At 37.4% G+C, this 26,483-nt stretch overlaps 1 pseudogene; it reads left to right on the top strand.

The window, feature by feature from the left end:
- Window positions 1-5,209: 5,209 nt before the first annotated feature.
- LOC137829171 (pentatricopeptide repeat-containing protein At2g41080-like) lies at window positions 5,210-15,199 on the top strand (annotated as a pseudogene).
- Window positions 15,200-26,483: the final 11,284 nt, after the last annotated feature.

A 26,483-nucleotide genomic window follows, 5' to 3' on the forward strand; every position in this document is an offset into this window, starting at 1 on the left:
TGTTATATTGATAATATTATTATTATTAATATTATTAATATTGATAATAATAATATAATAATATTAGTAATATTGGTATTAATAATATTATAATATTAATATTAATTATATAATTAATATTAATAATATTCTTAATAATAATAATAATATAAAAAATAATTTAGATGTAACATAATTCGTTTATAATGACTAGCCTACACATGAATGTAATGACTAGGGAACTACTTATAAAATAATCCGTATTTAATTACTAGATACATTACGTAGAATCATAGTTTGTATTATGTAATGGTTAGATGTATTATTATTATTATTTTTAATGTTACTATATTACTTTTATTAATAATAATAAAACTACTAATAATATTAATAAAAAATATTAATAATAAGAAGAAGAATAACAACACTATTAAAAATATTAATGGTATGAATAATTATATTAATATTAATAATGATAATAATATTACAAAATTTATATATGATTACTTTGTATGTAATGATTAGGTGCATTACCTACATGCAAAATAATTTGCAGAATAATTTGTATATAATGACTAAATATATTATCTACAAAATAATACGTAATGACTAGGTGCTATGAAATGATTTGTTTGTAATTACTATATGCATTATCGGTAGAATAATTCGTATGTAATTAATTACTATATGTATTACCTTTGATCATAATATGTACATACGGGCTATATACAGAATAATTTGTGTGTAATGATTAGGGACATTATTTATGATTTTCGTAGGTAATATCTGCATGTAATGTTGAATTTATTAGTGAATAAGATTTGTGAGTAATGTCCGTATGTAATGCTGATGTCGATCAAGAGTGATCAAGTGCTTTGAAGAATCCAAATCCAAGTGTTTGATGAAAGGCTGGTGTTGCTATTGTTTCTGGGAGAGATCTGGGTAGAATAGAATGTGAATCCACTCCTTTGTTGAATCTAAAACTGATGTGATTTAAAACCTTTTTGAAATCAAGTGTTTTTCCAACTAAGTGAAAAAAAACTTGTTGTTTTGTCGAATCAACCGGTTGTTTTACTCTTAGGAGTTTTGAAAAGGTTGAAAACTGTTTTAGTTTGGTTGACTAAACTGTCAAGCCAAACAATCAGTTGTTTCATGGTTTCAACTGATTGTTTCTTTGAAAATCCTAATAGAATTCAGTTTTGGTTGTTGAATGTGCTTTAAATGTTTTTCAATTGAATACGCTCCTTCATTAATTGCTTTGAACAATCTTTGGAAAATATAAATGGTTTGTTTATATTTTCAAACAAACAAGAGAAACAGATTTGAGTTTTTCAATTGTGACAAAGTTGATTCTAAGATTTGAAAATTCACATCAAGCTTTGGGTTTTCAAAGAGAGTGAAATAGAATTGCAATTGTATTGATTTCAGTTTGTACTGTGAACAAGTGTAATCCCTTCTAAACCTACTGTATTTCTGGTGCTGTGTTGCCAAGGAGTGTTGTGTGTTCTTGAGGTGGTCAAGATCAATACTCTTGGTGTGTTTTGCCAAAGGGAGTGTGTTTCTTGAAGGATTCAAGGTCACTACTTTGGTGGTTTGTGTGTTGTAATCTGGTTTGATTGCTTAGTGGATTACCTAGTGGTTTTCTGGGGATTGGATGTAGTTCTTGGCTTAAGAGTGAACCAGTATAAATTGTTGGTGTATCTCTCTCTTACTCTGAACTCATTTAATTTCGTTTTAAGCTTTACTGGTATAAACAACCGATTGTTTTGAAGAAACAACCGATTGTTTTTCTGTTGCTTTGCTCTTTAATTGCTTATATTCTTGGCTAACTTGATTCTTGTTCTGGATTCACACAAAGAATTTTGTTAAACCGCAAAAAGTTTTCAAAAACTCCTCTTAAACAATCCACACCCTCTCTCATTTAAGGCCATATATTCTAACAAAATTTACTGACGAATAAAAATTCGTAGGTAATATTCATATGTAATGTTAATTTTACTTACAAATTTGTATTTGTACGTGTGTAAATCTGAAATTTTTGTAGTGACATAATGTAGTTAGATGAATAAGTTTGATATAGTTGGATGTTATGACTTAATGTCATATATTGAACCTCAATTCTTATTGTTCTTTTAGGAGCGAGGCACTAGGAGAGTCAACATTGATGAGCTATATATGAGTCAACTCTCATATAAGAGATTGTGACACTACCTTCAACAAAAAATTCTAAAAATAATGGATTTGAATCTTCTTCCTTACAAGTTACTCAAAAATAAGTTTGAGTTCCTAATCATCTCTCCCTCAAGAGTGAATCATCTCTTACTCTTAACCACGAGTGCCTCACCAGTGACCATTTTATATTATTGTTTACCATAATGAAACACGTTTTCCTAAAACACTTGCCAAGACTTTTGATATAAAAACCACTTTATAATTAGTTATCAAGATGAATCATTGACTTTTAACGACACCAAAATTAACTCATAATAGGAATAAGAAAAGATCGACCAAATGATTGGTTTTGCTTCCAAACATTGTGGATGGATATGAGGTTGTTTAAAGTCCAGAGGTCATTCCAGTGACAAACTTTTCAACTAATGACGCCAAAACCAACTTGTCATGACAAGAACCAATAGCAAATGACTAATTGATCAATTTCCCCCACAAGCTTCTCATTATTATTGTGGTTGCATTTGAAGTTTTTTACAATCGAGAGACCTAAAATCACACCTTGTTTAGATCTTTGTAGTCGATGCACATTCGTCATTTGTCGTTCGACTTGGTCACCATCACCACATTGGCTAACCAAGTAAAGTATCAGGCCTCTCGGATGAACCCGACCTTGAGGAGCTTCTCGGCTTCGACTCTGGTCGCGAGTCTTTTCTCTTCACCGTGGTTTCTTTTCTTCTGCGCGACCGAACGCGCTTCCTTGTATACTGAAAGGCAATGAGTAATGATCTTAGGATTGACGACTGGGACGTCAGTGGCCATCCACGCGAAAAGATCCACATTTCTCTTTAGGGCTTGATGGATGAGCTCAGCATTAGCGACTGCCATTGTTGTGCCAATACTCGTGTATCGTTCCTCATCGATGAAGGGGACGTGGCGCAGCTCATCCTTTGCTGTGAGTCTTGGCTCGACCTCCCGTGGGTCGAGGTCGGCCATGGCGATCGCATGTTCGGTCGATTGTGCATGTCTTCGAGGGGACCTCCCTCGTCCAGGCATCTTACACCTGGGCAAGTAACTATTGGTGACCTTCTGCTGAGTGGGCTCCACTTGCAGGCTTTCTGCATAACACTCCCTTGCTATCTTTTGGTCCACGTGAATGGTCAAAATGTTGCCCGATAGGGAGGGGAACTTCATCGCGAGGTGAGGGGTGGAGACGATCGCCCCGAGCTTGTTGAGGGATGACCGTCCAAGAAGGATATTGTACGAGGTGTTGGCATCAATAACCAAGTACCTTATCCTTAGGGTTTTGCTGGCCTTGTCAAGGCCGAAGGTGGTGTACAACTCGATGTACCCCTTCGTCCCCACTCGTTCTCTAGAGAAACTGACCGCGTGGTCGTTGTAAGGCATCATCTCCTCTATTGGAATCCTCAAGGCTTTGAAGGTCTTCCAGTAGAGAATGTCGACCGAGCTTCCCTGATCTACTAGGGTCTTCATGATGGTGAAGTTATCGATGTCGACCGATATCACCATTTGATCGTCTTGGGAGGGGTCTACCCCTTTGAAGTCATCATCTGTAAATGTTATTGGTGGCATCCTTGACCGGATGGCCACGGAGTTCACCTGATGGACAACACACAGATGCTTCTTCCGCGCACTATTAGAGCTTCCACCCGCCGGCGATGGTGTTTATGACCTCACGGCCTCTTCTACGATCGTCTTTGGGAAGATCGTCCCTCCCGTGGTGTCCCAACGATGGTCGTCTTCTCTGGGCCCTGGAGGGGTGCTGTCTCTTTTCCTTGGTGCTTCCTCCCTACAAGGGGAACGCTTGGTGGTGCGGTCGCTCTGCATAAAGTAGCGCAAGTGCCCTGCTTGAATCAACTCCTCTATTTTGTCTTTCAAGACTTGGCACTCTTCGGTCGAGTGACTAGTATTCTTATGATACCGACACTTCTTGCTACGGTCGACATTATCAGGGCTCAGAGTCCTTCTGGGTGGCGGAATCAGCTCCGCACTAAGGGCTTCTTGCAATATTTTCCCTCTGCCAGTGTTGAGGGGTGTGTATCATGAGAATTGAGGCCCACGATTGTCTCGCTTGGGATCACCTCGTCCAGACCCGGACCTTCCTTGTCGTTCCTTCTCATCCTTCTTCTTGTCGCTCGCCTCTACCCGAGCCTGGTTTCTAAACTCGCGAAGCTCTTCCAACTGCATAAACTTGGCGGCTCGACGCTTAAGTTCGTCCAATCTTGCTGCAGGTTAAATACACAAGCTGTCTGCGAAAGGACCCAGTCGGAGGTCAATCAACATATGATGCATTGCCACCTTAGGGCTGAGGTTTCGAATGCTCATAGCGACCTTTTCGAACCGGTCGATGAACTTTCTTAGGGACTCTCCCTTCTCTTGGTGAATGCTGACTAGTGCAATGGACGTTAGGTGGTGGGGTCGGCTCGTCGTGAACTAGACATCAAACTTAGCCACCAGTGTTTCAAAAGAATCCACTGAGTTCGGAGGGAGCTTTGTGACTAGTTCAAAGCTCCTCCCTTCAAGGAAGTTGGGAAGACTCAGCATAAGACTGCGTCATCAGTCGTATACAGACTCATGTGAGTGGTATACGCATCCATGTGCTCACCGGGATCAGTCGTTCCATCATACCGATCCCTGTTGAATCCCTTCCACTTATCTAATAAAGGATCCTCCATGACGAAGTTAGTGAAAGGGTGGCGACGGTCGGTCGCAGCAGTACCGGATGTGTTCATCGTCTTGTTGGGATGAGATTCACCATCCATCTCCAGGGTGGTGTTCTTGTTCTTCAGCTCCCTCTCAATGTGAGGCTCGGCGGCCGTGGCGAAGGACCTGCCCACCTGGTTGGTCGGGGTAGAGGACGGTCCTCCTTCTACCAACTTCTTCATTTCTTGGTTCTCCTTTCGCAGATTCTTGATCTCTTCTTCGTTCTTCCTTGTTCCATCTTCATGTGCCTTCTTCATCTCGGTCAGCTCCTTCTGGAGAGCCAACATCATTGCTACTTGGTCTTCTTCGGACATCCTCTCGCTAGCCATACTGCGGGATGATACCATCTACTACTGCTTATTCACACTATTCTCTGGGCCCCACGGTGGACGCCAATTGTTCTCGAACGGGTTTGGGACCTGGAGAACGATTGCTCCTGCTTCCACCATCAGTCGGTCTACGATGCTCCAAGTTCTCTGCTACACCATCCTCCTCTCGGTCGTCTGGCTCCACAGGCGGGGATGGTACCTACAGAAGGCACTCCAATGCTCAAGTCAGTCGGGGTGTTAGCACTCAGGTGTCAGAGTACTGTAGATAATGACGTACCTTTCTCCTTGAAATGCGTGCTATTTATATTACTTTAATGGGTCTTCGTTGGTGGGGCGGATTAGGGAATTGGTTTGTGCTTAGGGTTGCGCTAAACAACCCTTAACTATGGATTAACCCTACTGACTTGGTCAACCCTTGGCTCAACGTCAAGGGTCGGTCGGCCACGTGTCGTCACGTGGCCTTCTCACCATGGTTTAGGCGGTAAGTTGATATGAGTGCTGACCGACTCACTGAGTCGTCCGGTCGTACTAGTACAATCTTAAATGAGAATAATGAAGTCTTTAGAATTCTATTTTCAATAACATATAGTTTGACTGTATAATTGTTATATCCTTTTAGGTAAAATCATACTACAATGTATTGGATTAATTTGTCACAAGAATATGCCTGGGATATACATAGAGTTTAATTTAAGACATATGTTCCTCTTTCCTTTATGATTGAGGATACAAGAATCTTGGTTCAACTTGACAACATCTTTCCTAAGCAACTAGTTATTCACCTTATTTAGTAAGAAGAAAGAAGTTGTGAGGAAGATGACTAACACATTGTTTGCATCACGCCATTATATGGCATGTAAGGGAAAAGCATATGTATAAATATCAAAGGGAACACTGTCTCCATCTAGCATCTACACATACCCATTTTACTTTTGAAAATCATATGTTTTCGGATTTTACTTTTTTGGAATCTTTTTTCTGAAATATATTATTTGTATTCTTGATTTGGTCTCTTCAAAATGAGACTTTGATTTTTTAATTCTATTCCAAAATTTTATTAGGGATAATAATGCAGGATAGGCTGTCTTGCACTGGGTTGCAAAATGTGGAGTAGATTGACATGCAAAATATGGGTTAGATTGGCTCATCCCGCATGAAAAATGCGGGTTGATTTCATTGGCTTGCCCTACATAAGAAAGTCAGGTTGATTTCATTGATCCGTTCCACATAAGTGTTGACGAAGAGTGATCAAAGGCTTTGAAGAATTCAAATCCAAGTGTTTGATGCAAGGCTGGAGTTGCTGTTGTGTTTAGGATAGGATCTAGGTAGTTTAAATGTGTAATCCACTCTTGGTTGAATCTAAAACTAATGTGTTTTAAAACCTTTTTGAGTTTAAAGTGTTTTTCAAACTAAGTGAAAAACAACCTGTTGTTTTGTCGAAACAACCGATTGTTTTACTCTTAGGTGTTTTTTGAAAAGGTAGAAAATTGTTTTGGTTGGTTGACTTGCTGTCAAACCAAAACAATCGATTGTTTCGTGGTTTCAATCGATTGTTTCTTTGAAAATCCTAACAAAATTCTGTTTTGTTAGTTGAGTGTGCTTTAAATGATTTCCAACTGAATACGCTCCTCTATTAAATGCTTTGACCAATCTTTGAAAGATATAAATAGTTTGTTTATGTTTTTTAACAAACAAGAAAAACAGATTTGAGTTTTTCAGTTGTGAAAGATTGCTTTCAAGTTTTGAACATTCACATCAAGCTTTGGGTTTTCTCAAGAGAGAGTGGAATATGATTACATTTGTATTGATTTCAGATTGTTTTGTAAACAAGTGTAATTCGTTATGAATATTCTGTAAATTCTGGTGTTGTTGCCAAGGAGTGTTGTGTGCTCTTGAGGTGGTCAAGATCAACATTCTTGGTGTGTGTTGTGCCAAAGTGAGTGTGTTTCTTGAAGAGTTCAAGGTCACTACTTTGGTGGTTTGTGTGTAATCTGTTTTGATTGCTTAGAAGATTGCCCAGTGGCTTCTGGGGACTGGATGTAGCTCTTGGTTTAAGAGTGAACCAGTATAAACTGTTTGTGTATCTCTTTCTTCCCTTAAACTCCTTTAAATTCAGTTATTATTGCTTTACTGGTATAAACAACCTATTATTTCGTAGAAACAATCGATTGTTTTTCTGGTGCTTTGCTGTTTTGTGCTTTATTTCTTGGCTAACTGAATTCCTGATTTAGTTTCACACAAAAGATTTTGTTCTAGCTGAAAAAGTTTTCAAAAACCCCTCTTAAAAAATTCACTCCTCTATCGTTTAAGGCCATATATTCTAACAACAAGAGTTGGACCTCGGACTGGTTAACCAACCCACATAAGATTTGTTTTTAAAAAATGAATAAAAAATATTTTTTGAATAAATTTATTTTTTATTTATTAATTTATTTTTATTTAGATGAATTAGGTAGATGAGTATTATTTTTATGAAAAATATATAATAAAATACGGATAAAAAAAAATTATTATGATATGATTTTCAATGAAATTTGGATTTTAGTCATACTAATAAATTAAGTAATAAAATATTATATATTACTAAATATATACAATTTTTAAAATAATATATGTGATGGAAGAAGTCCAAGCACAAGCCCACATGCAAGCCCACCAAAGGGTAGATTTGGGCCAACCATAGAGTTATGGCCAAGAGGATCCAAGAAGAAGTTCTTTTACATGTTCAAATGCCATAAACTCTAGTGTAGAGTAGACTTTAATTTCTTGTCAAAATTAGCATAAGAACTTTATTTGTAATTTTCTTAGAATTAATTTTGGCACCTAAAACACCAACCTAGGTAAACTTAGAGTTTCTAAAAAAACCTCTAAATTTACCAAGGTCGGTCTAGAAAGCCCATGGAGGGGGTGAGCATAAAAACTAGACACACCCCTCCCCATGTGCTCATTTGTGCACCCATGTGCTTCACATTTACATTTCATTTGGCTAGCATTAGGGTTGCATTACGGTCCTCCTTAGCCTATAAAAGGAGGAGCCTACACCTTGTATTTTCAAGTTTATTGTGAGTAAAGTTATGCTGCCATTTTGTGCCAAACTTTGCTTCTCCTAGAATTCTAGGCTCTAAACTTCATTTCCTTCACATCTCCTTGGGCTGGCCGAACCTCCCTATAATCATACCTATCATGCACCTTCAAGATCAACACCACTCTTAGGAGGATCTTGCACACACACCTTCATAGCTTCCGCACCACTTTCTTACATGATTCAAGAAGACCTTCATGAAAATGCCATCATTTGGTATCAGAGCTTGGGTTCTTCAAGATGAGTTGCTTTTGGTCTTTTCATTTCTAGTTCTTCTTTATTTCATGTTGTTCATCTTATTTCCATAATTTTCTTGCTGTTTTTTGCATTTTAAATTGTTTTGGTGTGCTATTTGGAAGATCCAACCGAAGCACTTTTGTTCAATTGATCTTGAACAATTTCTTGTGCAAATTGTGATAGGATTCCATACACCTTGAGTTGCTGTTTTTCTTTTAGGCTTTTGAGTCTTTATTGCTTTCTTATTTGGTTCATATTATGCTTTTGAGTCTTTAATTTCTGAATCCATATATGTTTTGTCAAGTCATGTTCATCCACAATGTCAACAATTCTTAGTAGTCCTTTATTTGGCTTGATTGTTTCTTGATTTTGGGTATCTTTAATTGCTTTGAATCTGCTGTTCTTTGATCTTTTGGTGCCTTTTTAATTTTAGTTTGAGTTCCTATTTGTGTTTAGATCCTACACAAATTCTATTTCACAAATTCTATTGTGTTTAAATTTTGGTATCTTGCTGTTTTTGTTTCTAGTTTCCAGAATCCCCTGTTTCACATTTTCTGTGCTGGCTGTTTTGTTCCAGAAAAATATTTTCACTCATAGGAAAATTTTGATTCTCTGGAACATGCAAGTTTGAAGTGTTATAGAAAGGACAAAAAAAAGAATTAGTCCAAAAGAATCAACAGAAAAAAAATGATAAATCTTTTAAAATCAGTGTGCAAATCTGAGGCGCTACAGCTGGCGTAACTGAACACCAAAATTGCAAAATTTATTAAAAAATATTGGTGCATGCGTTTTGAGTGATTCCAAAGCCAGATTTTAGCTAAGATCTTGAATATCTTGCATATCAAATTTCAGAATCATATCTTAAAAACACAGCTCAGCATAAATTGGGGAAAAACACGTTTCTGGCTCACAACATTTTCCAGTGGTGCTGTTTTTTTATTTGGTCATCTAATTCTAGTGCCATTCTTAGGATTCTTTTGTGTGCCTACCTTTATTTTGGTACCTTTTATTTGCTTGCTTAATATTTCTTGGACCTCTTTCTAGTTGTCATAATCTAACTCCTTTTGGTGGTACTGTTTTATTCAATTAAATTGTTTCTTGCTTTTGTTCTTTGACCTCTAATTTGGTGCTAGAATTTATTTCTCCTTTGGTGCCTAATTGAATGGAAACTTGACTTGGGTAAGGTCTAGTCTTTTGATAGGTTCTGGAATTGGAGAATTAAAACCTTCATTCTAAGGGGAAACAAAGCCAAGGCCGAAACAAGCTTTCTTGAAAAAAAACACTACAAACACTTGGAGGGCCAACAAGCAAAGACAACAAGGAAGTGCATTTAGCAAAAAGAGGATCAACAAAGGGAGTTTTTCTTAATTTCCTTGCAACTTAATTTGTGTTAATTACTTCTTAATTACGATTTAGACGGTGAGTGTGTCTTCAAGGGCTCCAAGTGTCCAAGAAGCCTCACCTAGGGCCGACTAGTATAGAACTCTTTAATTAGCAATTGTTAATTGTTCTTAGTTGTTTCTATATTGCTTAATTAGTAACGCTTTGTATGTGTGGTTGTTTTAAGTTTTGTTAAAAACCGTCTAGCTTTGTTAATTAGTTAGCATGCATTGTTTTCTTGCATTAAAATCTGATTTCTCAACTTAATTGTGTTCCAAGTGGTTTACTAAGAGAAAGCTTTGTGTGAAGACATTGAGGGATAGTTTTTGGCTAAAGCAAAGGCTTGGTATTTAAGTAGTCCACTGTGACTCACCTCCCTTACCTGGAAGACTACCTTCTTTGACTTCCCTAAATTTTTCTCAAGGTAAAATACTTCTACACACAAAGTTTTAGTCATGTCTTCTCACTCCTCTAAATCTCTTAAAAGTGAGGTGAAATCCTTGAAATCTCTTTTGAAGCAACTTACTAAGGATATTCAATCAATTTCATCTAAACAATTGGAGAATGAGATCAAAACTAATGAATTGACTAAAGCAAAGAATGAGAAGTCTCAATTTTCAAAAAAATTACATTCTCATGCATCTAGCTCTAAACATCATGATTATCTTGGGGAAGAAAGTCTTAGGAAAAATGAATATCATCAACAATTCCCTAGGAGAGCTAGGAAAGAGAGACAAGAAAACCTAACCAAGCATATCTCTCACACTCAAGCTAGAGAAATTCCATGTTTAGAATACCTTGGCAATGATCAATTAGCATCTCAATGTTTCAATGAAAGATCTATGATCTTAAGGGACAAAGATGAGAATAGTAGCCAAGAAAAAGAAGCTAGTGAGAGTGAAGAAAAAGTAAAAATAGAAAAGCAAGAGAAAACCCTTGGGAAACAAAAGGCGTGGGAGAAGAGTGTTCCTTCCCACAAGGTCATTCAACAAGAAGGAAAAGTTGAAAATACATTTGAAAATATACCTCTTGTTGAACAAACTAGCCTTACCTTTTGTAAAGGAACACTTGCAAGCCTAGAAAAAAAAGAAGAATCCTTAAAAAAGGCTTGCATAGATAAAAATATAGTAGATTATTTTACATACATGCCAAGATATCACCAAGTGAAGGTCAAGTCATCTATAGGCATCTACAAAGACAATTTTTTATGTGAAGTAGTGCCTAAAGAAACTTGTCATGTCTTATTGAGACAACCTTTGCAACGAATTGAAATTTCCATGAACAAAGGTTGTATCAACGAGACTACCTTCACACATAAAAGAGAAATTCTTCATGAAGGAGAACTCATGGGTCAAATTAGAGTTGATAAAACTCTAGAGCTTTTAAAAGGAAAATTATTGTCACCCATGAGAAAAGATGTTCAAAGACATTACCCTAGATACATTCCGTGTTTTAAAAATACATCTAAGGCGATGTCTCATGAACTCTATACTCCTTCACCTTTTGCAAATGATCCTTGGGAAGACATAAGCCTAAATTTCATATTAGATCTTCCTAGGACAACAAAAGGTTTTGATTCCATTTTCATGGACATGGATAAACTCTTCCTTAAAGAAGTGACAAGTCTTCATGATTTCTCTTCAAACTTAGTGTTGGATAGAGCTCCAAAATTTGAAAACCATCATTTGAGGATTCTCTTGGAAAAACTTGCAACTAAGTTGTCCTTTTCAAATTCTTATCATCCTCAAAAGAATGGTCAAAATAAAATTGAAAACATAGCTCTTGTTACTATGCCTGGAGAAATCATGGGATGAGTATCCTTTTTCTATTGAGCATGCATACAATAGAGTAGTCCACAAGACTACTAATATTTCTACATTTGAAGTTGTATGTGAACATAGTCCTCTTTCTCTTTTTGTGTTGTTACCACTTCCTAAAGGAATTATGCTTAAGGAACAAGTAACCACTATTGAAAATTTTACAAAGCATGAGAGGATTAGAGAACACATGCAACCATCAAAAGAGAAATATTGTAAAAAGTTGCCAAAAACAAAAGAAAAACAAAAATGGCAACTTCATAAAATTGATTTGTATATAACTGCTTCAACTAACTCATTTGCTTTATTTGATAATTCCCCTAGGTGGACGTTTGATCCGGGAGGGCAAGCATAGTTGAAGAAGCAAGAGGCTGCTATCCGAGATCAAATCTCTAGATCTGAGGATAGATCTTCTCAAGGAGAAGGAGATGATGGACACCATCCAGCCACATCCATTTCCCTAGCCATGAAGAAGAAGAAGCAATGGATTTGAGGACAAATCCTTTTCAAGAGGGAGGGGATGATGGAAGAGGCCCAAGCACAAGCCCACATGCAAGCCCACCAAAGGGTAGATTTGGGCCAACCATAGAGTTATGGCCAAGAGGATCCAAGAAGACGTTCTTTTACATGTTCAAATGCCATAAACTCTAGTGTAGAGTAGACTTTAATTTCTTGTCAAAATTAGCATAGGAACTTTATTTGTAATTTTCTTAGAATTAATTTTGGCACCTAAAACACCAACCTAGGTAAACTTAGAGTTTCTAAAAAAACCTCTAAATTTACCAAGGCCGGTCTAGAAAGCCCATGGAGGGGGTGAGCATAAAAACTAGACACACCCCTCCCCATGTGCTCATTTGTGCACCCATGTGCCATGTGCACCCATGTGCTTCACATTTACATTTCATTTGGCTAGCATTAGGGTTGCATTATGGTCCTCCTTTGCCTATAAAAGGAGGAGCCTACACCTTGTATTTTCAAGTGTATTGTGAGTAAAGTTATGCTGTCATTTTGTGCCAAGCTTTGCTTCTCCTAGAATTCTAGGCTCTAAACTTCATTTCCTTCACATCTCCTTGGGCTGGCCGAACCTCCCTATAATCATACCTATCATGCACCTTCAAGATCAACACCACTCTTAGGAGGATCTTGCACACACACCTTCATAGCTTCCGCACCACTTTCTTACATGATTCAAGAAGACCTTCATGAAAATGCCATCAATATGTGTAGACACATGATTATTATTATAATTAAAAAATAGTATAAAATAATATCTACAATATTATATATATATATAAATAATATTATATTTAAATTTTATTTTAAAAATAACTTAATTACAACTACTACACTGAATGCATAAACATATATGCATTTAAAAAAACATCGTTGAATTTTAAAAAGACAAAAAAAGTATCAATCTCGAATAAATGATTTTAATTTTAAAATTTTTTAGAGTATGAGAGTGTGTAATAAAATTTACACCAAATTTTTTCAATTAGAAAAAAAATAGAAAGCATTTCCAAAAGAAAAATTGCACCTCAATTAAATAAATAAATAAAAAATCTAATTTGGAGATTATTATGCAGCCCAATAAACAAAAATCCTAATAACCAAAATCACAATGTAACCCTAATTCCACACCACCCAACGACACCACCGCACGTATCGCAACCTGCAACAATCGCATGAACGCACGAACCGCCACCACTGCGCAACGTCCTCTGCCCAATCGCCACCGCCGCACTCGTTCTGAAAAGACGCACCACCTCCGCACCAGAGAAGACGCAACACTGAAACCAAAACGCAACTCGAAACCTAAAGTGAGTTTATTCCATTTAATTTTTCCCATTCAGAACGACACCGTTTGAGATAAAACGAAAATCCAACTGAACTCGCCAACTCGAAGTTGACTCGCGTATTTGAACGGGTTCACCGAGTTGACTCTGAGTCTGTGGAGTTTACTAACGAATTATTCCGGTAAGGTTATGTGAAAACGTAAACTCGAATTGACTCGCGAGTTTCACAACCATCCTACAAAACACTTAAGCTAATGGTTACAACACTTAAGCTAATGTACAATCCATTATACTCTTTTGTTTTTGGTTTTTTTTTTAAATTTTTTCAAAGGCTAACGAGTTTTTCCGTTTCTTATTTTCTGAATGCTTATAATAGAATTAACAGTTATATTAAATGCTTGTAACAGAATTAACAGTTATATTAACTGCTTGTAAGAGAAAAGACAACTATGTTGAACGAAAAAACAGCTAGGATAAAAGCTGATCTATTGCTCACAACACAAGTTAAAACACTTAAAAAGTGTGTTTGGATAGTGAATTTCACAATTTCAAGAAAATAATTTCAAGAAAATAAAAGTACATTAAATTTGAATGGGATTTATACTATGATTTAAATGTTATTTATAGTATAATTTGTATGAAAGAGAATATAGATTTGAGAAGTGTAGACTATTTACAAATATTGTATTCTTGTTGGAAAGTAGTTACGAAATGAAAATATATTTTATGTTCACATCTTCCTCTTTCACATCACTCTCTAACTTTCCATATTGCAAATTCAACTCTTCTTCTCACAGGGCGATCTAAAAAACAGGGATAACTTGGAGAGACTCTTCTCCAGAACCACACAAGCTCTATATTGCGTCTTCTCATTTTCCTATTCTAGTCTTTTTTACGTGTTCTTAGTGTTTCAGTTAATGAGATCATATACTGAAACAAGTTCGATTCGTGATCCACTTCACTGGCCTCAAGACGGTTGTGGAAGGCCTGGCGAAGCATTGTGTCTCTCTGCACCCACCCTTTTCAAATTGCAATCTCTGGCTTTTCCACAAACCCACTTTACACTGTTTTGGAAACCAAGGACTTAATCGTATGGATATGTAAAATACAGGATTTCCGGAAAGCAAAAGATCAATTTGCAACCTTGTGTTCAAAAGGGCACGTAAGAGAAGCTTTTGGGAAACTTAGAGCCGTTGTTGCTTTGTTTGATCAAATGCCGAGGAAGAACATCATGTCATGTAACATCATGATTAAGGCCTATCTAGAAATGGGCAACATCGAGAGCGCTAGGAACCTGTTTGATGAAATGCCTGAGAGAAATATTGCCATGTGGAACGCGATGGTAACGGGTTTGGCCAAGTTTGAAATGAATGAAGAGTCTTTAATCATCTTTTCGAGAATGAATGAGTTGGGGTTAATGCCAGATGAGTACTCGTTGGGTAGCGTGCTCATCTACGAGCTTTGTTTGTTGGCCAACAAGTTCATGCCTATGTTATGAAATGTGGGCTTGAGTTTAATTAGGTTGTTGGAAGCTCTTTAGCTCATATTTATATGAAAGCTAGAAGCATGGACGATGGGGAGAGAGTTATCAGTTGGATGCCAACTTACAATTTGGTTGCTTGGAATACACTTATGGCCGGAAAAGCTCAAAAAGGGTCCTTTGAGGGAGTTCTGGATCAATACTAGATGAAAGAAATAGATGAAATATATATTTCTGAGGTGTTTTATAAATGTGATTACAGTATCTATTTATAGACTGTTTTACAACCTAATTAAGGAAAGAAATAATAGATAATGAAAGCTAGAAATAATGGGTGTTTAAAGTTGTACAAATCAAATAAATAAAATCACTAACAAATTTGTCCTAATAAATATAAAATGGAATCTGCACTTAATTATAACATAATTCTCCAGATTATGCAACACTCCCCTTCAAGTTGGTGAATGTATATCTATCATTTCCAATATGCAAGTAAGATCTTTGAATTGTTTTTTGGGAAGTCCCTTAGTAAACATAACTGCCAATTGGAGTCTTGAAGGGATGTACTCAGTGGCTATAAGACCATCATCCAACTTCTCTTTAATAAAGTGTTGGTCTATCTCTACGTGCTTTGTTCGATCATGTTGAACCGGATTGTGTGCAATACTGATAGCGAACTTATTATCACACGCCAAGCCCATAAAAGCTTCATATTTTATTTTTAGGTCATCCAGTATGATCTTCATCCATAAGAGTTCACACACCCCTTGAGCCATGACTCTAAATTCTGCCTCTGCACGTGATCTTGCAACTACATTTTGCTTCTTACTCCTCCATGTCACCAGATTTCCACCCAAGAACATGCAGTAGCCTGTGGTGGATCTCCTATCAACAATCGATCCTGCATAGTTAACATCAGTATATACTTTCATGGATAAGTTTTCCCCCTTTTTGAATAACAATCTTTTTCCTGGAGAGGCTTTTAAGTACTAAATAATTCTATCTACTGCCTGCAAGTGTCTTTCTCTTGGATCATGCATAAATTGGCCAACCACACTAACTGCATAAGCTATGTTTGGCTTAGTGTGTGATAGATAAATGAGTTTTCCCACAAGTATTTGATATTGTGTCTTCTCCACTTTTGGGTTTTCCTCATTATTCCAAATCCTATGATTTTTCTCCATTGGCACTCCAGTGGTCTTACAACCCAACTTACCAGTCTCTTTGAGAAGATCAAGGATGTATTTCCTTTGAGAAATAAAGATGCCCAGTCTCGAGTAAGCAACCTATATCCCAAGGAAGAACTTCAGCTTCCCAAGATCCTTCATTTCAAATTGAGCAGCTAGTGATGAAAATAAAAAATACATGAAGATGACCAATGATACTATACTTCATCTCAACAAGCATTTAAAGATGTCATCAATAGGAGGAATGGTCAAGGACCACAATATTTGAAGTTCTTCCTATTAGTGTTCTTAATATGGAGGCCCAAACCCAAAGCCCAAGCCCACATTGAGGCCCAAGCCAACACATGATCATCCATCGTTAGCCAACACAGAAGATAATAAGAGCAAGGGCATAAGCATTAAATAAATGAGCATCATCGGATGTCTCTATTTGTAATTTCTTTTGTGTAGTTTTTAGTAGAACTTTAAAAGGGAGTTGTAGATATTAAATAAGGGGTACTAATGCACAAAACAAGTCACACCTTCCATATGACATAAAAGAGTAGGTGTAGATATAGTTTTAGGAGGTGCCAAAGTAGGAAACCAAGTCACACTTTATGACTTGTTTTGGCTCCAAATTTGAACTCTTGAATTTGAATTGTGCCTTTTCATTTTTCAGCCCTCTTCTATTATAAATAGAGAGGCATTGCTCATGTAATTCAGATTTTAGAAATTGAAGAAAGGAAACTCTACTCAAATAGAGAGAGAATTGTGAAAGATTTAATCTCCTTCTCTAAGTCTTATCTTGTGAGCTTTGGAGGGCTTCAAGTGGCGGCAACTAGCACTCATTTTGGAGCTTTCACCATCCAAGTGGCGTGTCCATCTCCTTCAAGTCTTCATCCAATTAAGTTCCTTCTTCCTTCCATCTCCATTTCCATGTTTCTAGCAATTCCAATCAATAGTTTGTCTTTTTAGGTGTTGTTCTTTAATTTCCACCGTTTGTTCTTGTTTCTCTTGTGCTTCCTTTTATTTCCAGCACTTAATTCTCCTTTCAACCGGTTCATATGTGTTAGTTACTGTTTTTAATCGGTTTAGTTGTTCTATATTGTGTTTCTACTTGTGTTCATGTGTTGATCTTGCTTTCCTTTCCATTTTCGCCCTATATTTGTGTATAAGGATATGACACTCATGATTCTTATGAGTTTGGCTCTTCATTTAGAAGGCAATGTCCTTAAGCCTCCTTATTGTGTTGTACCTTGTCTTGTGCCAATTCAACTCACATCATGTGGTATCTAGAGCTATGGTTGTGTGCAATTTTTTTTTTTAAAGTTGATTGACACTTTAATTTTGTTTTTGTGATTAGTTGATTCTGTTTTTGTTTTATCTTGAGTCTTTCTTGCTGTTTTAATTGGTACAAATTCATTTTGTTTGTGTCATTTTAATTTTTGAATCTATACATGTTTTTTCTAGTCATGTTTTTTCCTACAATGTCATCAATTCCCTGTAGTACTTTTATTGCTAATTTTGTTTGATTGATTTTATTTGACTACATTTTTGTGATTCTATTTTTTGATTCTTTGGTGCATTTTCTTTTTATATTTAAGTTCATGCTTGTGTATTAGTTCTATACAAGTTCTATACATAAATTCCATTGTGTTTTTGAAGTTTCTTAATTCTGTTTTTTAATTCTAGCATAGGTTTCTCTGTTTTCCAATTTTTGTGCTAACTTCAATTGCTTATGAAAATTATTTCTGTTGGAGAAAAATTCTGAAACTCTGGATTTTAGTAGTTTGAAGTGTTATAAAAGAGTAAAAAAAAGAAGTGCATCAAAATTAAAAATACAAAAAATGTGATAAATCAAATACGTACAAAGTGCAAAAATATGACTCTGGAAAAACAGTGAGTGGCAGTGATTTTAAAAAATTTATCACAATTAATTGGCGCACTGTTTTTGAGTGATTCTAGTGCCTATTTTGAGATAACATCTTGAATTTCCAGTGGTTTAAATTTCACATTCCAGTTTGCATTCTCCAGTTCCAGTTAAATCTTTTAAGTCACGCACTTTTTTAAAAAAAATTCCTGTAGCACTGTTTTTTGGTTTTCTTCATCTATTCTAGTACTATTCTTTAGGATTCCTTTATGTGATAGCTTTTCTTTGAGTGCCTTAATTTTCTTGCTTGTCTTTTTCTTTTCATATTCTTCTCCAAGTTTTGTCATATCTTAAATTCTGTTTTTGGTTTAGCTATTTATCGTTTACACCTTTTCTTGCTTGTTTTTTCTTGTTTCTTCTAGTTTTGTGGTGCATTGATTTTTGAGTAAGTGTGGTTTGCTTTGGCATTTTTCACTTGAGGCTCATCCAATCCACAAGAGAGGATTGGTTAAGGAAAGAAAAATTTTCTTGGAGTGGTTTGAGTGCCTTTATCCCTATTACAACAAGCTTTATTTTGCTTTCTTTTGCTAACAAGTTTTCTTTAATTGTTTTCTCTTTGTGTTTTGTGTTTCTTTATTATCATGGTTAATCTCTCTAGTGGAGAATCCTCTAAGCCTCAATCACCTCAAAAGGCATACCTCATTGGTGAATTAAAGGATGCTAAACAAACAATTGCACAAAAGGATGAGGTGATAAGACAAATGGAGGCAAGGTTCCAAAGATTAGAGATGGATCGTGAAGATGCTCATCAAAACTGAGAGAGAAGACATCATCATCATCATCATAGGCATTCTTCAAGGACGTCTCAAAGTTCTTATGGGTATCATGAAGAAGCCGAATGAAGAGGCACCATAATCATGAAGAAAGGCACCAACATGTGGCCAAGCCTTATTTGCTTTTTGTAAAATTACCTAGTTTTAGTGGTGAAGGGGGATCCTAATGTATATTTGGGGTGGGAAGCCAAAGTTGATCAAATTTTTCATGTACACGAGGTTCTAGAAGACCAAAGGGTTAGGCTAGCTTCTTTAGAGTTCATGGACCATGCCAAACATTGGTAGCACCATCTTGTATTGGACATTGAGCTAAACAAGAGGTCGCCCATGGTCTCTTGGTATGATTTAACGGCATGCATGAGCGCGAGGTTTGTTCCTCCTCCTTCTAGGAAGGAACACTTGTTGAAGTTCCAAAGGCTTCCTCAAGAACATAGGATGGTAGATGAATACTTTAAAGATTTTGAAACAACTTTGACTAAAATGAATATGCATGTTAATGAAGAGTCAAAGATAAAATGGTTTGTAAGTGGTTTAAGAAGAGAAATTAAAGATTTTGTAAATTTACATGAGTACTCTTCTTTAAAGAAAGTGGTTCACCTAGCCATCAAGGTGGAATCACACCTTTTGAAAACAACTTTAAAAAATACTCATGATGATGGTTTATACAAATCTTCTAGGAAGGATGCAAACAAAATTTCTACAAAAAATTCTCCTTCCAATTTTTCAAACCAACCCACCTCTAAACCAAAAGTTTCTACCCAAAATCCTTCTACCCCTAAGTCACCCACCAAAACTTCAAAAACAAAATGTTTTAAATGTCTAAGTTTCGGGCACATCGTTGCCAATCGTCCACTTAAAGGAACCACATTATTAAAAGAGGTAAAACAAGACCACCATAAAACAAAATCCAAAAGAGAAAATGAAAGAGAAAAAGAAGGCCAAGATACAATGGGTCTCATTCCTTCACCTCCAAGGTGTTTTCCTTGCTTATTTTTTTCATTTCCTAAACATTCTAAGTACTTGACATTTTTGTTTAAGAAGTTTAGGGATGCTATTCCAAACCCTCATAAAGGTTCTCACCTTTTAAGAGGCTTTTTCACTAAATTTTTCATCCCACAATATTCTTTCCAAACATGTCTTGTAGCTAGAATTCAACCATATCATCTTCATAAACATAAAGACAATAAGTTTGCTTCACCCATACATTCTCCAACTATTGTGCGCAAACTTACTCTGCTATTTGCAGGCATACTAAATTCGTGGACGAATTCTTTCGCGCCTGGGGAGCATGATGAGAATAAAAAAAATACATGAAGATGACCAAAGATGCTATACTTGAAGGGTCATCTCAACAAGCATTTAAAGATGTCATCAATAGGAGGAATGGTCAAGGATCACAATATTTGAAGTTCTTCCTATTAGTGTTCTTAATATGGAGGTCCAAGCCCAAAGCCCAAAGCCCAAGCCCACACTGAGGCCCAAGCCAACACATGATCATCCATCATGCCTCAAAAGATAATAAAAGCAAGGGCACAAGCATTAAATAAATGAGCATCATTGGATGTCTCTATTTGTAATTTATTTTGTGTAGTTTTTAGTAGAACCTTAAAAGGGAGGTGTAGATATTAAATAAGGGGTACTAATGTGCAAAACAAGTCACACCTTCCATGTGACATAAAAGAGTATGTGTAGATATAGTTTTAGGAGGTGCCAAAGTAGGAAAGCAAGTCACACTTCATGACTTGTCTTGGCTCTAAATTTCAACTCTTGTATTTGAATTGTGCCTTTTCATTTTTCAGCCCTCTTCTATTTATTATTATTCAAGAAAAAGAAAGAATAAGGTAAATTCCTTATGTATATTGAACACATAGGGTTATGTTTATATAGAAAAAGAAACATATGGGCTAAGCCCATTACATAAATATGAGATATCTAACAATATCTATAATATCTCATAATATCAAATAATATCTAATTATATCTAATAATATCTAACACTTCCCCTCAAGCTAGTGCATATAGATCATATGTACCCAGCTTGTTACAAATGTAATCAATCCTAGGCCCTCGTAAGGGTTTAGTAAAAATATCTACTAATTGATTATTTGAATTAACAAACTCAGTCTTGATATCTTCCCATATAATCTTTTCTCGAATGAAATGACAATCAATCTCAATATGTTTTGTCCTTTCATGAAAAACTGGATTTGAGCTAATATGAAGAGCAGCCTAATTATCACATATAAGTGTCATTTGAGTAACCTCTCCAAATTGTAATTCTTTAAGTAACTGTTTAAGTCAAATAAACTCACAAGTAGCCAAGGCCATAACTCTATATTCTACTTCTGCACTAGATCTTGTCACAACACTTTGTTTCCTGCTCTTCCAAGAGATCAAGTTATCACCAATGGAGACACGATAACCAGAAGTTGATCTTCTATCAGATGGAGATCTTGCCCAATCAACATCTGAATAACAAACAACTATAGTATGGTTATTATGACCATATAACAAACCTTTTCCAGGAGAGCCTTTAATGTACTTCACTATACGAATGACTGCATTCCAATGATCTTCACATGGAGAATTAAGAAATTGACTCACCACACTGACTACAAAGGAAATATTAGGATGAGTAACAGTGAGATAGTTCAATTTTCCAACTAATCTCCTGTACTTCTCAGGATCTGAAAGATGTTAGAATATATGGCATTAAACGAGAGGGGGGGGGTGAATTGTTTAAGAAGATTTTAGTAAACTTTTAAGCTTAGAATGAAAAATACTTCAAGAAAACCTTGATTAAGAATTCAGTTTTTTAAAACATAAAGCAAAAGCACAATACTGGAAAAACAATCGGTTGTTTTATCGAAACAATCGGTTGTTTATACCAGTTATTAATTGACAAAACTGAATTTAAAGAGATAGGGATAGAGAAATTGTACACAGTTGTTTATACTGGTTCACTCCAAATCCAAAGCTACATCCAGTCTTCTCAGAAACCCTGAGGATATCCAGATTGGTCAAAGCATTTAATGACTGCAGCGTAAGCAGTTAAATCATTTAAAGCTCAGTCAAAGAAAACAGATTTAAGAGAGATTATTAGGATCAAGAATACCTAACTCATTTCTTAAGAAGAAAAACCTCTCTTTTGGTAAAGGCTTTGTGAAAATGTCAGCTAGCTGCAGTTTGGTTTCCACAAACTTCACTTCACAGTTCCCATTTTGTACATGATCCCTGATGAAATGATGTCTTATTTCAATATGTTTGGTCCTTGAGTGCTAAATCTGATTTTTGGTAAGATTGATGACACTTGTGTTATCACACATCAAGGGAACCTTGCTGATTTGTAAACCAAAATCTGCAAGTTGTTGCTTGAGCCATAGAATCTGTGCACAACAGCTACCAGCAGCTATATATTCAGCCTCAGCAGTAGAGAGAGCAACACATGCTTGCTTCTTGCTATGCCATGATATTAGGCTTGAGCCAAGAAGGTGACAAGTGCCACTTGTGCTCTTTCTATCTAGCTTGCAACCTGCAAAGTCAGAATCTGAATAACCAATTAAATGTATTGGAGAGTGAGAAGGATACCATAATCCTACAGATGATGTTCCTTTGAGATATTTCAGAATTCTTTTTGCAGCTTTGAAGTGTGACTCTTTAGGATTTGCTTGATATCTTGAACATAGACACACCGTAAACATGATGTTCGGCCTACTAGCTGTTAGATATAGCAAAGATCCAATCAAACCTCTGTATTTTGTTTGATCTATACTCTTTCCAGTTGCATCAGCATCCATGTAACAACTTGATGGCATTGGAGTGCTTGCTTCTTTGCAATTCTCCATTTCAAATTTCTTAAGAATCTCCTTGCAATACTTTGATTGACTTAAGAAGATCCCATCCTTTGTTTGCTTAACCTGCAATCCAAGAAAGAAAGATAGTTCTCCCATCATAGACATTTCAAACTCACCTTTCATAGCAGCCACAAATTCTTCACACAATCTATCTTGTGTAGCACCAAAGATGATATCATCAACATAGATTTGCACAAGAATTATTTTTGCATTTGACTTCTTGATGAAGAGAGTCTTGTCTACCATTCCTCTTTCATAACCATGAGATAGCAGAAAGTTTCCCTTTTTGGCATGCTTCACAAATGTGATCCCTCTCAAACTTGAGTTTTGGCAGCCCAATCACAAGATCCTTTGATATTAGCTTGTTCAAATGATTCATGTGAATATGAGCAATTCTTCTATGCCAAAGCCAAGATTCATCTTGCTTGGATAGAAGACATCCAATTGAACATGGTGAAGAGATATCTAGAAGATACACATTGTTAACTCTCTTACCTATCAACATTACCTCTTTGGTATTGGGTAGACAGATTTCACATGTGTTTGACTTGAACATCACTTGATATCCCTTGTCACAAAGTTGGCTAATGCTCAGCAGATTATGCTTTAGGCCTTCAACAAAGAGCACATCATGAATCACCAAGATGCTCTCATCTCCTATGGATCCTCTCCCAAGAATTCTTCCTTTGTTGTTGTCTCCATAGGTGACATGACCCTCTTGCTTAAAGGATATTCTCAGGAACTTTGATTTGTTCCCTGTCATATACTTGGAGCATCCACTGTCCAAGTACCACAATTGCTTGCTCTCCTCCAAGATTTCCTACAAAAGAGATTTTCAAGTACAAAGATTTGGTCCCCTTATGAATGTGGGTCCATCTGGTTTATACTTATCAAATAAAGCTTTAATTCCCTTAAGAATCCACTTCATAAGCCCTTTAGGAACAACATGTTTTCTGATTTTACAGAACCTCACAGAATGGCCTCTTTTCATGCAATAGAAGCATGTAACAATCGGTTGTTTCGATGGTCCAATGGATTGTTTTTTTGGCATTTTCAAAAATGATTTTGAAAATCTATCTTGTTTTTTGTGTGGATTAAAACCCAATCCAGATTTTCCAAAAACACAATTTTGAGATGCTAGCACACTCTCAAAGTTGGATTGGCCTTTAGAAAACTTATCCACTGTTTTAACAAGATAGTGGACCTTCTTTTCAAGATTTTCGCAATTTTCACAAACTAGAGTATCACACTTGCAAGAGGAGTTTTTGTAAATGATTTCCAGATTTTCAAAATCCATTTTTGAATGTTCCAAATCCTCTTCCAGTGTTTTTACTCTGTTTTCTAGCCAGCTGTTCTTTTCTTTTAACCGATTGTTCAAGAGAGCCAATCGGTTGACTTCTTCATGCGTTTCTTGAAAGGCTTGAAGCAATTGACCATAATTTTCATAATTTGAAGAGTTTGATGAACTTACACTACTTGAGTCATCCTCCTTTCTGGCCATGAAGCAAAGATTGAGGCTTTTCTTATTTTGCCTTCTCTTCCTTCTTGCTTGACTTTTTGTCATTGCTTCCTTTGGTTCATGAGCAGCCTTGAGTGTCTCCCACATTTCCTTAGCAGTTTTTCACTTTGATATCCTGAAAAATTCATTAGTTTCTAGTGCAGAAGCTATAATGTTTTGAGCAGACCGATCAAGCTGGGCCATCTTACATTCATCATTTGTCCATTTGGACAAAGGTTTTGCAATGAAAGAATTATCCTTTTTGAACTTTGGAATGTAAGGACCATTCTCAATTGAGTCCCAAATTCTTTGATCAATAGATTCAATAAAGATTTTCATTCAATTGAGAAGGTGGATAGTACGACCCGACGTGTTAAGGGTTGATGACCTTGGGGCAGGCAAGAGGGGTTATCGAGAAACACTCTTTTCCCCAAAACAAGGCATCATCCTTGACCGATCGGCGTAGGAGTCCTCTACGCACTTAGCCCTGGAGCGACAAGCAATATAGAAAGATATAAGGTGGAAGCAGAGGCGCGAGGACTGATGAGTGGGTGGCTGTAGCATTCTGATCGGTTATTGGTGGTTAGAACATTGTTTAAGAGTTTTAGACAAGTTCTTACGTGATAGGCCTAAGCAAGCAAAACCACGCCAGATCAGTTATCAAGTGTTGTTAGTTGTGATCGAAGTCAGAAGTGGAGAAGTCAAGTACAGTAAAGATTTGGGCGAAGTTCGAGCGGGTTAGCAGTTACTCATGCATGACAAGAGATAAAGGACAAGAGATGCACAGCAAGAAGGACGGTAAGAGAAAAAGTGGCATTTTATATATGCAGGAAGAGTCTTTACATTCAAAGTTTTATGTGCAAAGGGATATAAACAAGATAGCAAATGATCAAGGGCGAATGATCTTGCCGTCCACCACTTCGAAGTCGATAGCAAACTGAGAGTAGTTAGCCTCCGGGAAGACGCACTTAACTTGCTCGAGGGCCAAGTCGAATCCCTCAGCAAAGATGTCAGCGGCCTCTTCCCAGAGCTTGGTCTTCTCAGCCTCGAGCTCAGCCTTGTCGGTCTCGAGCACGACCTTCTCAGTTGTAAGGGTGGCGATGGTGGATTCGGCTTCCTTGAGCTTGGACCCCTGATCATCGGCACGCTTCTCGTTTGCTGCGAGAGCCTCCGCCAGATTTGCGATCTGTTGGCGCAGGAAGGCATTCTCGGCTTCAAGCTGAATGGCTTTGCCCGTGGTCTTGACCAACTCAGCGTGAAGAGTGGCGACGGCGTCCCCCATCATCATCTCTGTCTTGATGATTTCTTGGACTTGCAGGGCGTGCCCCCTCTTGGCTTCCTCCACCATGTCCCTCAACAGCCCGTTGGTGTTCTGCAGGGCCTCGTAGTCACTTTGTAGCGACTCTTTTTGGTCGTGCAACTCGCTCATCTTTCTCTCCAGCTTTTCGATGCGGCGATGCTGGGTGGAGAACTCCAGAGAAAGCACTAGTTGGCGGGCCAAATGAAGGTCCACCTCGCTCCCGCTCCACTTGACCAGCTCGCGGTTTTGGAGCAGTTGCCTGGCCAGCTTGATAACCGTGGTGAGCCCTTCAGTGCTGGAACCCGAGGCTCGGAGGGAAATCTCACCACCACCCTCGGTCGTGGCGGCTGAGTCTTGAGGACGTGGTGAGGTTGAGGGGTGAGAGGTCCCCTCCGAGCGAGCAGCCCCGCTCCCAGCAGTTTGAGATGGCAAGGTGAGGGGTTGGCTGGCTGGGGGCGAGGAAGGAAAAGGTGCTGGAGAAGGAGGGCGCGTTGGAGAAGTCTGTGCTGGAGGGGTTGGAGAGGCATCCCCCTCAGCGCCCTTGGGTCTTGGGGCGGAAGAGCCGCCCACCTCGGCTCCTCTTCTTTTTCTTTGGACTAGAGGAGACCCCGAGCTCTCCCCCTCGGTGGATGCGACGGTGGTGGGAGCCTTCACCAGCCGTTTCCTTTTCTTCTCACCCCTGGTCTCGGGGCCTTCAGCTGGCGCGACCGAGAGAGGGGAGGCAGAGATGGGCCCGAGGACGACCTAGCAGCTCGTCGACTTTTGGCCAGCTCAATTAGTTTTTGGCGTCGTTCTTTGCTGGAAGTCATATTTGCACCAGTTAGGCATGGCAAAGGGTTAGTGCACAAAGAGCCAAGAAAGCAAACAAAGTGCAGAAGATTCAATCAAGTTCATCAGTTCAGTGTTAGCATGCAGAGAAGTGATTAACATGTGCAAGTGTGCAAGTATGGCAAACAAGCTGGGAGTGAA

This window comes from Phaseolus vulgaris, chromosome 6 (assembly GCF_051622355.1).
Source record: "Phaseolus vulgaris cultivar YP4 chromosome 6, ASM5162235v1, whole genome shotgun sequence".
Lineage (NCBI taxonomy): Eukaryota > Viridiplantae > Streptophyta > Magnoliopsida > Fabales > Fabaceae > Phaseolus > Phaseolus vulgaris.